General features: G+C 37.3%; 1 protein-coding gene across 1 annotated transcript in view; it reads right to left on the bottom strand.

Moving 5' to 3' along the window:
• LOC145690173 (phosrestin-2-like) overlaps positions 1–15,055 on the bottom strand; it is a 624,883-nt gene that overhangs the window by 302,400 nt on the left and 307,428 nt on the right. The gene's annotated exons all lie outside the window — the stretch shown is intronic.

Genomic DNA, 15,055 nt, shown 5'->3' with positions numbered 1-15,055 from the left:
ATAGGCAAACTATTATGATCGATTTTTGCATGTTAGCGTTCATGTTACGCTGTAAATTTTTTGCGAAGGCTGATACGGAATAAGGTCCCACATCAATTCAGTTTCCGAAGTCAAAATTGTAAGAGCAAAAGTTTACTTATTATTTCGTTTGAATCATGTTCATTTATTTTTATTATCTATTTAACATTCAAAATTATCATACATTACCAAGACAAAACTAAGAAGGACGTTCATTTGGCCAATTGAAATGCTAGGATGAAGGGGCCACTTGAAACGCTCCTCCTCCTCCCCCACACACATTGTGGGATTTTGCTCCATAGTAATGGTTCGCAACAGATAGTATGGCTTGCTGAGTGGACGCACAGTTGAAACAAATAGCGACGTCCTTCGCATTAATAGAAGAGTAGTAAGTGTTTTATAGATATTAGAGTTTAGGTTAGAAACTAATCGTGTGAAAGCCCAAATGCCCAAATGCGGCCGTTGTTGATTACAGTGTGATCAACTGTTACAGAGGATCTAAGTACTACAAACTATGTGTACACTGGGTGTCTGGAATACTTACTATGAACTGAGAAGGATGCTTGTGTATACTTGTAGGTCACTTTTTGGTGCGGTTTAACGATGAAGGAGATGGCTTCCTAGTATGCATCGTCACAGAGAACAAAATCTGATTATGTCGCTACACTCAAAAGTGCAACACACGAGAGATTCGCCAAAAATGAGTGCCTTTTGTGCAATATCCAAAGAATAAGTGTATGTTTCTTTTAATATCACACACTGTATTTGGGCATGTACCAGCAACGTTTCTACCCTCAACTAGATCGTGAGAAAAAAGGAACTTCATCTAGCAACAAGACAGCATACCCCTTCACTTTCATCCTGAACTACGGAATTGGTTGACTGCTGTTGTTTCCCAATGATAGATTGGTCTTCATGGTGAGAATGACGTGGCTCTTCTGCAATGGCCCCCAAGATCTCTGAACGTCGCTCCCTGCGATTTCTTTTTGTGGGGGTATGTAAACGATCGTGCTTACGTGCCACCGCTACCTGCCGACCTCCCTGAATTGCAACGCAAGATTGTTGGAACAGTCTAGCTTCAGTGTAGGAAGAAATTGATTACAGAACAGTTGTATACTGTATCACAAGGGGATCTGAATACTTGTAACTTGTGACAAAAAAAAAATCAATTTTGAAATAGGCATACCATTCAACGCCTACAACAGCAGCAATAATACTTAATTCTACCCTAACTCAGTGATTCCTAACCTTTTTTGACTGTCAACATTTTGTTGAATACATAAGATATCATGGCACACTTACTTGATTTTTATTAATAATGATATAAATTATAGTAGGGTACGACTATAAGTTTTTATGAAGTAGGGACTCGATGTAGTTCTCAGCATTGTTGCTGCTACTGGAGGCGTTGACTGGTACAGTCTATATCGCAAAATTATTTTTATCTAATTATTAAATATTTCGTGATTTTTACATTCTAAAATTTTGTAACACACACTATGAGATTGTGCGACACACCAGTTGGAAACCATTGCCCTAATCTAAGCTAAGTGTTTCTTTATGTCATAGGCGAGCAGTAAAGTCTGTCGTTAGTCAAAAGAGGGTGGCAGGCAGGGGCTGGGTCCTGGAGGTCCGGATTCCCCCCCCTCCGAAATCCCAACTTTTTTGTAAATGTAGTCTACTTTTAGGGGCAATTTTAGACATGTTCATATAATTTAGCCTCAAATTGTATTTGGACCCCCTCCAAAACGCTTTAGACCCCTCCCGAAATAAATTCCTGTGTACGTCCCTGGTGGCAGGTACTGCTATACACTATACTTAAAGATCTTACCATAACCTATGTTACATCATTGACCGATGGGTTATTTTCCTATTTATTTTCCCATTTTAATATTCTATTAGGTCCTGATTTCAAGTGCCTGTTGCACGTTACGCCCTGATGAATGCTATAAGTTTCCTTTAAACTCTGGATGTCTATTTTTTTAAAAAAAATCAGAGTCAAAGTGATGTACCTTTATAGTACTGTTTAACATTTTTTTTTTCCAATTAATCCTTGGCTATTTGACTACCATATAAGTATGTACTATCAAGTCGAAAGAATATCAATTATATTAATTTAAGGTTACTTTGAATGAATCTGCTTACGCGTTGTAGTTTGTGAAGAGATAATACAGACAATATAACTTGTAATAGTGTTACAAGGAAGAAATGAACAGAGGCGGATCACGAGAGAAGTCACACTGGTAAATATTAAAGTTTTATCACTTGAAACTTAGGAATTGAAGGTTATCTAATATATTAATTTTTGTATATAACAACTAATGCATTAAGAAAGTTTCCTTCTTTTAGTTTCAAAGGGGAACTTTAAGTTTGGCCAGTATGACTTCCCTCACGATGCGCCTCTGCAAAGGAAACAAATAAAAAAATAAAAGTATAATGGAATATCTTGTGAAGCAAGATGTTTATTGAGGCCATGACATCCTCTTCGTTGTAAGTGTTTCTTTAAGAAAATTTAAAAGGTCTCTTCGCGGATTGTCCGTGGACTTCTAAGCGAAGACAGAAAGTCTACCATCAGCTTAGGAAGGGACAAAAGAAAAGAAGGGCGAGAAAGAAAGCCTTTGACGTCAGTCGCGGCGGATGTGATGATAGAAGCTTAAAATAAATGTTAAGAAGAGGACTGAAGAACCCTCTCTCTATGTCTTTGTGTAATGGTAAGTTAAAGGACACGCGGTATTACGGAGGAAGACAGAAAGGCGTAGCTGTAGTTCTAAATGGATACAAGCATTTGCGCTCTAAAGTAGTAAACGTTACTGAATAAAGCATCCTTTATTTGCCATCACACCAGACAAAATTATAAAATGCTGTCTCGATACAGTATTTGTTGTCTATGGAAGTAGTAACAAGAAAGGCTTGTCTAATTAATGGAAAGTCGTTCAACAGGATCAGGGTTTTCTACGAGACAAGATTTGCAGGTGTCTTGTCTCGGAAAGGTGTAGTAAAAGTGACGTCTCATTTTAGAAAATGTATCTGTGTATATTACATACGTGTCTTCCTTTGCACCGTCATCATCATAAGATTTTGCCATTACGTAACAACGTATATGAACATGGCGCCCAGAAAACGTAATATTGACTCTGGTACCTTTTCCATAAATAAAAACTACCTGTACAAACAAGTTTGTGAAGAAGTAAGAAATGCTATACAAACACCAGAAATTATAAAAGCTATCATACAATCAATAACAAGTCAGTCACAAAAGTCGTGATACAGCATTTAGAAGATACAGTAAATATCAACACAGAAATCAGAGAGGTACGAAGAGAAATCTATGGTATGGCAAGCTAGATAATGACATAGAAGAACTAGAGGACAAAACTGATGAACGGGAACAAGACCAACGAAGGGATAATATCAGAATATTTTGGTATCCTTAAAAGCGAGACAGAAAATACTGACAAAATTGTTGTATCTTTGTTCGAATAACGGCTGAGAATAAAAATGAACGAGAAAGACATATCTAGAAGCCACAGGTTTGGTCCAAGAGCAGCAGATAAACACATTCCAATAATTGTGAAGTTTGCCAACTACAGGACACGATTTTTGGTTTTCGGGAACAAGAGGAAACTGAAAAACGCAGGCTCTACCATAATATATCATCTGTGCCAAGCAAGACTCCATCTTTTGAGGAAGGCTACGGGCAAATATGGTGCTAAAATAGTTTTTACAAAACAACGGGAAGATTGTGGTTGTAAATGGTGACTCTAAGCACTTCCTAACAGCAGTGAAAAAGTTTTCCAAACTGACCTTCTATAAACAGAAAAACAAAGTGAGATATTATTTGAGAATTGATTTATTCTTGTCACCGTTTAGAAGAGAAATAGTATAAATATTTTGGAATTTTGACAAGCAATACGAAATTTGACCTAATTTGTTTCAAGAATGACTTGATAACACTATTCCCTTGCCAAAGAAATGTGCAATTGCATACTAGTAATTATCGAAACAACTATAACATTGTTTTAACCTGCTACAAAAAGTGTATATACATCTTGTGTGATTTACATATAGCAGGGATGCAAATAAGCAACAAAATTTTACTAGCCCAAGAAAAAAACTACTAGCCTACATCCCATAATAGAAATCATGTAATTACCTTTGAAATAAATAATAGTAATATTAAAAACTCACCCGCACCAATAAACCACTCGTCTCGGGCGCGTGGTTATTTGCATCCCTGGCATATGGTATACTTTAGAAAACAGTGGAACAATTTTCCGAGTTAATCTTTTGAAGAAACAAAAAAAAATAATATAGAGCATATGTTAATATTTACTCGATTTTATATATTTTAGTCAGAGTTTAGGTTAGAAATAGTACACACTTTTTATAATTCTGGTAGAGTCTATTGCAAGACCAATATTCTAACCTTTTTTAAAAGATAACTCTATTCTCTGTTTCAGTTATTTTACACTATAACCTTGCCGAAGAAATGTGCAATCACATACTATTACTGAATCAACGATAACATTTTTTTACCTTCTACAAATCGTGATTATATTCGCTGTATGATTTGCATATACCAAATACCTTTTCAATTTATATCAATTTCCGGAGTTCTTCTGATTAAAAAAAAGCAATGCATAGTACTACTTGAGTTTATTTATGTCAATCACAGTTTCGATAAGAAATAGTGAGTCTCTCTTATAAGTCTGGTACTGCAATACCAAACACTTTCTAATTTGCTTCAAAAAATGAATCTAAGTTATGCTCTGTATAATTTTCATACATTATCTAGATATACTGTTAGCAAATTGCCATACTTAACAGTACCGTGACTGATAATAGTGTTATTACTGTAATCAGTAGATTCAATTTAGTTTTCAGTGCTTATTCAAGACATGAGTCTCTGTAGAATTTGGAGTTGTCAAACGTACTTGTAAAAATTTCTCACCTCATAAAATAATGATTCATATGTCTCACAATGTATCTGGCCAGTATTTTCAGCAAAGAGTGAAGTAAGGCGAGTAAAAAACAATTTGGGATTCCAACATAATAGGCATGAACGATGTTTAACTGTAAGCACAGACATTCAGCTGCAAAGCTTCTACCCACTAGTGTCTTTTTTTTTTTAATCTAATTTTTAAGTGTAATTATGAGTGGTATTTAAACTACTACAGTCAATAAGTTCGTAAACTGGACACAGTGTGACGCTAGTGTATACTGCAGCTGATAAGTGATATCCTTGACAAAGCAGGGAAGCTCATCTCTCGACCCAGCAAGAGGCAGGTCTGTGCATAGAGTGTAAACAGACATACTATTTCTGTTGTGAAAGGAGTTGATTGCGCCGTGGCGGACTTGGAGAATGTCGCAATTTGAGCATCTGGCAAACATCAAGTTGTGCCGAAAGCTAGGCAAATCCGCTGCAGGAACGTTGCAGATGATCAGGCAACTGTGGTGACAACGCCCTGGGCCGCAGTGCAGTGTTTAAGTGGTACCCACAGTTTACAAGTGGCACAGTTTTCTGGTTCATAATCCTCTAGAGAAAGAGTTTAGAGGATTATGAACTAGTAGGTCGGCCAACAACTGTCTGAACAGAACCCAAGATCGAAAAGGTAGCAGTGGTTGTGCATGCTAACCGTTCCCAGTCGGTAGATGACGTCGCAGCACTACGGATCAGCCATGGTACATGTCACAACATTCTGACGGATGACTTGAACATGTTGCGTGCCACCCAGCACCATGTCCTACGCATTCTGACACAAGACGAATGATCAGAAGCGCTGACGCTGATGGAACATTCCTGAATCGGATAATAACAGGAGATGAAACATAGTGTCTCCTCTACAATCCATAACTAACGGGACAATTAGCCACCTGGAAATCACCATAATCTCCAAAATGCAAAAATCTGAGACAAGACAGGTCAAAAGAGAAAATGATGCTTCAACTATTTTGAATCTGAGCTATTCTGAACAATGTGGATCTGTGTAATTGTCTCTGTATGTATGTGTGTGTGGACGTTTACACTGAGCACAGCAACCATGGATTCTACTGGTTGCCTATATTCAGGGTATCAGTCCACGAATTTATTGACTGTACTACTGTAGTATATGTGTAGTATGTAGTATCAACGAGCTTTCTCTCTACTATAGTTACAGAAAGAAGCATGAGTATCTAAGTTGGAGTTTGGCTGGTGTAGGTCAGGGTAACGCATTATAACGTCTTCAGTTAAATATCTACAATTATTTACATAGTTTTCCACATACTTAATTTATACTTAATTTTTATGCTATGTTCAATAGGTTATGGATAAAAAGTCATAGAGACGTTGTTAAGCCTACGTTTGACTGATTTCGTTCAATCCCCCTCCCGGGCAGAATGGACTCACCCGACCTGGTTCGTGGCGTCCTGAAGTGTTGTGCAGTGGCTTCCTGGGAACGGAATTGTTTTCCCGCGTGGACGACAATAACGCACAAAACAGGACCATTGTTGTGAGTGTTGTGTAAAATTTGTTTCCAAGTGTGTGGGTTTCCGCTCTGTGACCAAAATCCCGCCCAAACTAAGCCGGTTTTGGGAAAGCTATGTTGCGGTTCTTTATGACGCTTACTTTAGTGTTTCAGTCGTTAGAAAACAGTGCAAGAAGAATGGTTGCAACATCAGTTTAAAGGGAATAAAAAATGTTATTAAAAGGTATAAGGGCAACGAAGCTCCACCATTTGGATCACCAACGAAGTTGCCTAGGAGGCGGGAATGCACCAAGGCCACCTCCACCGTGCAGAGGAAACTTCGCAAAATGGCAATGCAAGAAAATCCGCCAACACAAAGGTGTATGCCTAATCGTCTTGACGTGTCTTTGGGGACTGTGAGCCGGACATTACACCATGAACTCAAGCTGGAAAAAGTCATGAAAGCTCGCGGCCATCTTCTCACGGGATGCCCACCAAAAGGAACGAAAGTGTAACACCCGGAAGCTGTACGAACGGCATCTGGCAAAACAAAGGTGGATGTACGTCGTAACCCTCGATGAAGCATGGATTTACCTTTCCGACTGCGGCAAACCGAGAGCCATCATGTACCGAGAGAAAGGCGCCAAGAACTTCAGAAGGTGGGTCCGTGTCTGTTAAGAATTCTTTCCAAAAGGGTTCATGGTCGTTACTGGCTACTGTTACCGAGGTAAACTGAAGATTCGTAGGGTGGCGAAGAACCGCAAAATAAATTCGCAGTATTTTCAGGAGCAGATCATGCGGCCGATCTACGAGCATGAGATTCCAACAATATACGGAAATGATGCCAATCTGGTGCGCATTCATATGGACAAGGCCTCATCACATACCTCACGATCGTCCCTCGCATTCTACAGGGATATGGAGGAGGCAAGTGGTATACAGGTGATACCTTTCAACGAGGTGCCTGTTAAATCTCCAGACTAATGGACTATTGTGGATTTGGATTGCTGAAGCGGGTTTTGGGAAAACGGCGTGTGACAACTGTGGAAGGAATTTGAAAAGCTGTGCAAAGTGAAAGGGACAAGATTCCCCTCCAAGTTCTTCAGAAAAGCCTATTACAGTGGAAATTACGCTGTCGGGCTATTGTTAGGAACCAAGGGAAACACATCGAGCACTTACGGACCTGGCGCCATGGATTCTTCTAAATTTTTAGGTAAGTCAAAATTGGCCAAATGTAGACTGAACAACCTCTGTGTATAACAGGGAGAGATACAGCTCTCACAAACAATGTTAACGTATCATTAATATTGTCTGAATCTTCTAGCAACAAATCAATGAAGTTCTGCATTGCACAAGCAAATGTTTGCTACGTTGCTCCAGACATTGATGAATTACGAATCTTGGCCAATGAAGAAAAATGCCACCTTCTTATCCTAACCGAATTATGCTTTGATAGTATACTAAATTCATGAGCTATATAAAGTGACCATTATTATCTATTGAGAAATGATTGGATCAACAGGCGGGGAGGAGGATTAGCAATCCACTTTCGTAATAATCTAAATGTTAAACTTCTTAATGTCGATATTTCACAGAAAGATGAAATTGACTATGTATGTTTCAATAACGCCAATTCGGTTAGGTTAGATGTATGTGTCTTATATAGTCAACCTAGCGTTCCATACACTAGATTGCGATGATCGAAGAGGTAAATTGGAATATAGGTTTTATGACTAACAATTTGTTAGTCATAGGGTATCTGAATTGCGATTTTCTTACGCTTTGGAAAGAAGACACAGTTTATTTATGTTCAATACCCGGCAGCTTATAGGTGGCGCAAATTATACAAGAAGCGACCTGTATCACGGAGAAAACTGAAACGCTATTAGCTGTATTTATTGCTTGTAACACCAATGTATTAGATTCCGGTGGAATAAAAGTACCAATGGGTAGTTCGGGTACTCTTTGGTATTTTTATATTTACAATTATTAAGGCCAGTAAAGAATAAGGAGAAAACAATCAAATATTTTCTCAGCTTCAACTATTTTAATCTCTCCAGATTTACTCGTGACATGGAAAACATAAATTGGAAATCGATTTAAAACCAGCCTGATGTAGATAAGAAAGTAGAATTCTTAGAAAATACCATTACTAACATTTTTGACAAATATGCTCCTATAGTCCGCGTCATCCGAATTGGCGTGTGGTCTCAACCAATAAGCTCGTAGTGCGCTGTTACTAAACCTTCAGAGAGGAATCTAATCATTCATAACTGTCCACAAATATGAACAAAATCTATTATGAATGGTTAGATTCCTCCCTGAGGGTCTATTAACAGCGCACTACGAGCTTATTGGCTGATGCCACACACCAATTCGGATGACGCAGACTATATACGTACTGCGACAATACGAAAATTAAAGTCCGCGGTTAAAGGACAATGTTAAACTATTAATATATATATATATTAAATAGCGCGTATCTCAAATTCAAAAGGACGCGATCCGATATTCCCTGAAATAAATACAAACAACTACATAATTTCACTACAGTCATAATAAGGCAGGAAAGTAGGGCATAGTTTACAGAATATTTCAATAATAGTAATCTGACTTCGAAATATGGAACAGATTAACATCTCTCGGTATTAGTAGTAGAAAACGTTCCCACGAATTGCCAGATAATCTTGCAGACTACAATAAAATTAACTTATTCTTTGGTAAAATATGCAATGATATGGATTCAGTTAGAATGCAGTTCAAAACCGCATAACTACATATAATAAGACTAATTTATGTTCAAGTCTGAATTCGTTTGAAATCCGTGATGTAACTCATCTTGACTTACAAAGGCAGTTGATGGAATTCATAACGACTTACTCTTAGCTAAAATGAAATACTATAACATTTCCCCTGACACTATTGAATGTTTCAGGTCACATCTCTCAGGTAGTCAACAAAATGATAATAATAGATCCAAAACGTGCAATATCAAACCCAATTGGTCTTCAGAAAGAAGTGCCACAGGGTTCAATACTAGGACCTCTTCTATTTTGTCTATACACAGCAGACGTACCTAGTTGCACAGTAACATACATCTATATGCAGACGACACACCACTCTGCTTATCCACACATCCAAAGCATGCACCATACAGTGCCGTCCTCATAAATGAGAATTTAGAAACATTTAGTGATTGGTGCGTATTCGGTTCCCTGAAAATAAATGTAAGTAGATGCATATTCACTATCATAGGTGTTAGAGAAAATCTGAGGAAGTTGCAAAATGAGCAAATGAGTATTTCAATTCGATAATTTTAAACTACTCATCCATAGTTAAAAAAAAATCTTGGTTTATTACTAGATGAAGAGCTAAATTGGAAGCAACGCATATCTATTGTAACTAATAAATTGTTATGAATCATTTGATTATTGTAAAAATATAACGAACTCTTAAATGGGAACATAAAGCTATACAGGCTCATTCTTCCACTATTCTATTATTGTGACTCTGTAGATGGACCAGCGATCACAAAATCCTTAGTAATATCAACACAAAAAGTCCAAAATGCCAGCATAAGATTTATCAATAACACACAGAAATCTGAACATATACTACCCTTATTAAATAAGAGCAAAGTTCTAACAATGATAGTTGTTGCAGCTACGAGGCTACACTGCCAGGTACACAAAATAATAAACAATAATGGCCCGTTTTACCTTAAAACCAAGCTGACGTTTCGGAATGAAGTCCACTTATATCAAACAAAAAGTTCTCGAACACCCGATATCCCACGGCACACACTAACAAAAGCAGCGAACCCATTTTCTATTACAGCTGTGAGAGCTGTGGGAATTCATTATTTCCCAATATAGCTGTGTTGAGGTTTCTTGACCTTCAAACGTAGGATAAAGCATTTTCTTTTCTGCCAACAAAATCTTAGCTTGGGAACCTATTCCTTGTACTTCAGCGACTAAACTACTTACATATACACTATATAGTATTGATTACAGGTATTAATTCATAAAATAGTTATATTTTTATCGTGGTTTGTATATACAGGGTGCCCAGTGAGGAAGTACAGATATTTTTCGAGGTACTAGGGGAGGTCATATTAAGCCAAATAGTTTATATGAACATAGGTCTATTTCTCCTGGTTTCCGAGATAGGGGCGTACCTTTGCAGTCCCTGAAACTAATTGTACTTCTTAAAATGAGAGGAGGTCATTTCATGAACCAATCATATTCGTCCTTTTCTTTTTAACAATTTTTAATTAATACATATGCAACTTTTAATCATCAACTTTCACTTAAGAGCTAACCTTTTAATTGGCACACCTTTGTATTCTTAATGAATAACTTACACTTTAGAAAAACATAAACTTTTAATTGTCTATCCGCTGTTCAATACACCTGTTTTTTCCTCTTCTTTCTTTGTTTTATCCAATATTTTCCTCCATACATCATGTATATTTAGTCCGCTATTCCAATTCATAAGTTTTTCGTTTCCTTCCTTTCGTATCTATTCTGCCTCTTTCCATTTTCTTATAATTTAAACACGGGTTCGATTCCCGGTAAGATCTGATGAACTTGTTCTATGATATATTTCCTTTTCTGACAAACTGTTTCCACAGTACTAAAACTATTGTTCAAGATAAGTATGGACATTTCAATCTATGGTGTGAAGCACCATCAAGTTGGAAATATCCAGGCTACAGAATTGAGTTGATTTTGAGTTTAACGTCCCTTTTAGCAGCGAGGCTATGTAAGACGGGACCTATTGATTGCCACGTTATCGCCAGAGAAGGAGACATATCGAACATGTCATAACCTAAATTCGAATGTCTGTAGTGCCGTATACATATGCAATACAGATTATGTACTACGTAGTTCCAAACATGGAATCCGAACCACATGAGCTTCCGCCAGGAATCGAACCCGTGTCTCCCACGCCAAAGGCGGGTACGATAACAGCTTAGACACGAAGGAGCTCCCAGGCTACAGAATTTGAAGTGGTACAGGTATATTGTTTTCCTCACATGTCTCAATAATAAATGCCTTTTTGTGTTAAGCCCGTATATACAGAGGGATCAACCTTTTCTTAAAGGAACGTTATTATGTCTATAATTATCAGTAATGGAATTCGTCTTGATAAACTTGACATAATTCTATATGTGGTTAATTATGGTTGCAGATAGTTATTGAAATATGCGATAATCCATCTGTCCTGCAATCTTTCATCTTTGCTTAAAATTCAACCTGGTAGTTATTAGGATCCGTCCAGTCCTGCGAAAATACAAATAAGTAGTACCATATAGTGCACCTACAGACTTGCATCTCGTTTTGTTAATGGATTATTTTTTTGTGCCCAATGTTTCCAAGAATGGGAACTCCGTGTATTTTTTCAGAATGAGAAGGGTATCATATCATTACGGTATGCAAATCCGTGCGTGGTTAAACGAGCAGTGCGGCTATATTGACACTAGATCGGCTACCAAGGTCTCTAAATTTTTCAACGCTTTGAGTTTGATTGCTTTTACCAGGGTTTTTCCAGCTCTTCAATTGTGTTGTTTTCCAGGTGAATGCTTTAGCATCAGCATGATTGATAAGCGGATTTTCCTAAATCTTTTCCAAGGTTATCCCCTTACACTACTCAAACTGTTGAGATAAAACTTTACGAGATTTCTTACCCTCTGTTTGAGTCTTCTTTACTCAATGTTTTCTAGTCTTCCTATAGAAACTCTGATACTAACACACACACACACACACACACATATATATATATATATATATATATATATATATATATATATATATATATATATATATATATATATATACAGTGGCGTATTTACGATTTTGTTTCGGGAGGGGCTTTGCTAACTTTCGGGGGGGGGCTTTGCCTGGAAATGTGAAAATTCTGCAAGATATTTAATTTACTTTAATACACTAAGTAAGATTTCGGGGGGGCTTAAGCCCGGAAGCCACCCCCCTAAATACGCCACTGTATATATATATATATATATATACAGAGACATGTGATTTAGCTTTACTAATTGCGCTACATGTAGCAAAGGCATGAAGTTATATATGTTTGTATCTCATTTCTCCAGTGCGAGCTTTATTTCTCATTAATTTTCGTAATTTCTCTTGGGTGCGCCTGAAAATATGCTACATGAGATGATTCTTGATATCTACTCAAATTTGTGCAGAAAAGTGTACAGCAGCTTTGGACATGTTTCCCTGAGTGGAAATATCGCCTGAAACGTGGTCCAACCTTGCACGCGGAACAAAACAAACATATCATGTAACATGAACTTGTATGGATATTTGCTCTGTATATTACATTTATGTACAGAATAGCAACACTGTTACAACGCAGGACAATTATGCAAAGGAAACTAGTGAAATCGCATTAATCGCATTAGTGAATCGTTTATTCATTTCAACGATAAGAGAGAAGTAATTTTCTTTATCAGTCATTTCCAGTTGGCCTTTGAATGATATAGAATCACCTGTTTACTATCATAGACAAAATAGAAAGAGCATAAGACAGGTAGATCGAGATAGGTGATTGTAATAAAATAAGTGTTGAAAATGTACTTTGTAATCATAGTTTCATGAGTAGCGATCGGAGGAAGGACTAGGAAATAGATGGATCAAAAGAGGAGATAAAACGAGATAGAGAAATGGAATAAAACAAGTATTGTCCGCGTATTTTATAATCAGAGATCTACGAATAACGATAGGAGGAAGGACTGTGGGAAATAGGTGAATCAAAGGAGGCAGGGCGCAAAATTCACGGTCGCCAGGTCACCATTGGCGACTAGAAATTTAGAGCTGGCGACCAGTGTTTAGTAGGAATGGTTTCTGCCTAAGCTCGCAGGGCTGCGCAGTTTCTGTATCGCACTAAAATAATTGTCACTGAGTGAGAGAAAACATGGAATATGAAATCTTTCTTTCTCAAACCAAAGGTCGGGGAGGGGTGAGGCTCTCATAATTTGTACGTCAGAGATACTGACTACCATCATTTTTGGGTTGGAATGAAATAAATAAGTATTATCAGTGTACTTAGTAATCACGGATCCACGAGTAATGATCGGAGGAAGGACTGTGGGAAATAGGTGAATCAAAGGAGGACAGGAAACGAGGTAGTGGAATGAAATAAATAAGTATTATCAGTATACTTAGTAATCACGGATCCAAAAGTAATGATCGAAGGAAGGACTGTGGGAAATATTTGAGTCAAAGAAGGAGAGGAAACGAGGTGGTGGAATGAAATAAATTAGTATTATCAGTGTAATTAGTAATCACGGATCCAAAAGTAATGATCGGAGGAAGGACTGTGGGAAATAGGTGAATCAAGGAGGAGAGGAAACGAGGTAGTGGAATGAAATAAATAAGTATTATCTGTGTACTTAGTAACCACGGATCCACAAATAATGATCGGAGGAAGGACTGTGGGAAATAGGTGAATCAAAGGAGGAGAGGAAATGAGATCGTGGAATGAAATAAATAAGTATTATCAGTGTACTTAGTAATCACGGATCCACGAGTAATGATCGCAGGAAGGACTGTGGGAGATTGCGAATCAAAGGTTGAGAGGAAACGAGATAGTGGAATGAAATGAATAAGTATTATCTGTGTACTTAGTAATCACGGATCCACAAATAATGATCGGAGGAAGGACTGTGGGAAATAGGTGAATCAAAGGAGGAGAGGAAGCAAGATAGTGGAATGAAATAAATATTATCGTGTACTTAGTAATCACGGATCTACTATTAGCAATCAGAAGAAGGATTGTCAGAAATAAGTGGAGCAAAGGAGGAGAGGAAACGAGATAGGGAAATGAATTAAACTAATTTTTACAGTATGATGATCATGAATCCACTAATACCGTATCTGCAAAATCGATTACGTTTTGTTTGCCGATTACCACTGTATTTTGTCTGTTACCACGATAGATTTTTTTCTACTCCTTGTTCCCATTGTGTGGTTTACTGAGTATTAGAGCAGCAAACTGTGCTGCCACAGAGCATCCAGTTGGAAATGACTGCTTTAACTAAATTTATGTAGTAACTGTTAAAGATGGCGCCAGGGTATGAAGCTTTAATACGAAGCATACTACTCGAATTCACTTAATGCATACAAAAATATCAAAATAAAAGCTGAATTAGTTAATGTCAGTGATTGTAATGACGTTGCAATACAATTGTTTAATTTTGGAATGTATCTTTTAGTGTGAAAAGACGACGTAAATTATGTGAACACTCAGGTTACTGAAGCTCCAATTACAGAGAGACTATTGAAACATTGTGTCCTTTGCACCATATTTTATTGCACCTATAAGCTGAGAGTTTGTCTTTAACTATATAATAAAAGTTATTATGTTCGAAACAAATATAATAATAGGGTATATTTCTTGGGTGTTTAATTCATGTTTGTTTCTTTGGCTTGAAGCGTATACGTATATCTTTGGTTCTCTAAAAGGGAATTTCAGATTTGACTGTATAATACGCGAGCGTTTATCATTCCTCATCTCTATTCCTTTAGCTTATTTTCCAGGCTCACGTCAATCCGAGTTCTTGACAG

The sequence above is a fragment of the Thermobia domestica genome, chromosome 7 (genome assembly GCF_964235325.1).
Source record: "Thermobia domestica chromosome 7, izTheDome1.hap1.1, whole genome shotgun sequence".
In the NCBI taxonomy this organism is placed as follows: Eukaryota; Metazoa; Arthropoda; class Insecta; order Zygentoma; family Lepismatidae; genus Thermobia; species Thermobia domestica.
This window is presented reverse-complemented; position numbering and strand designations above follow the sequence as displayed.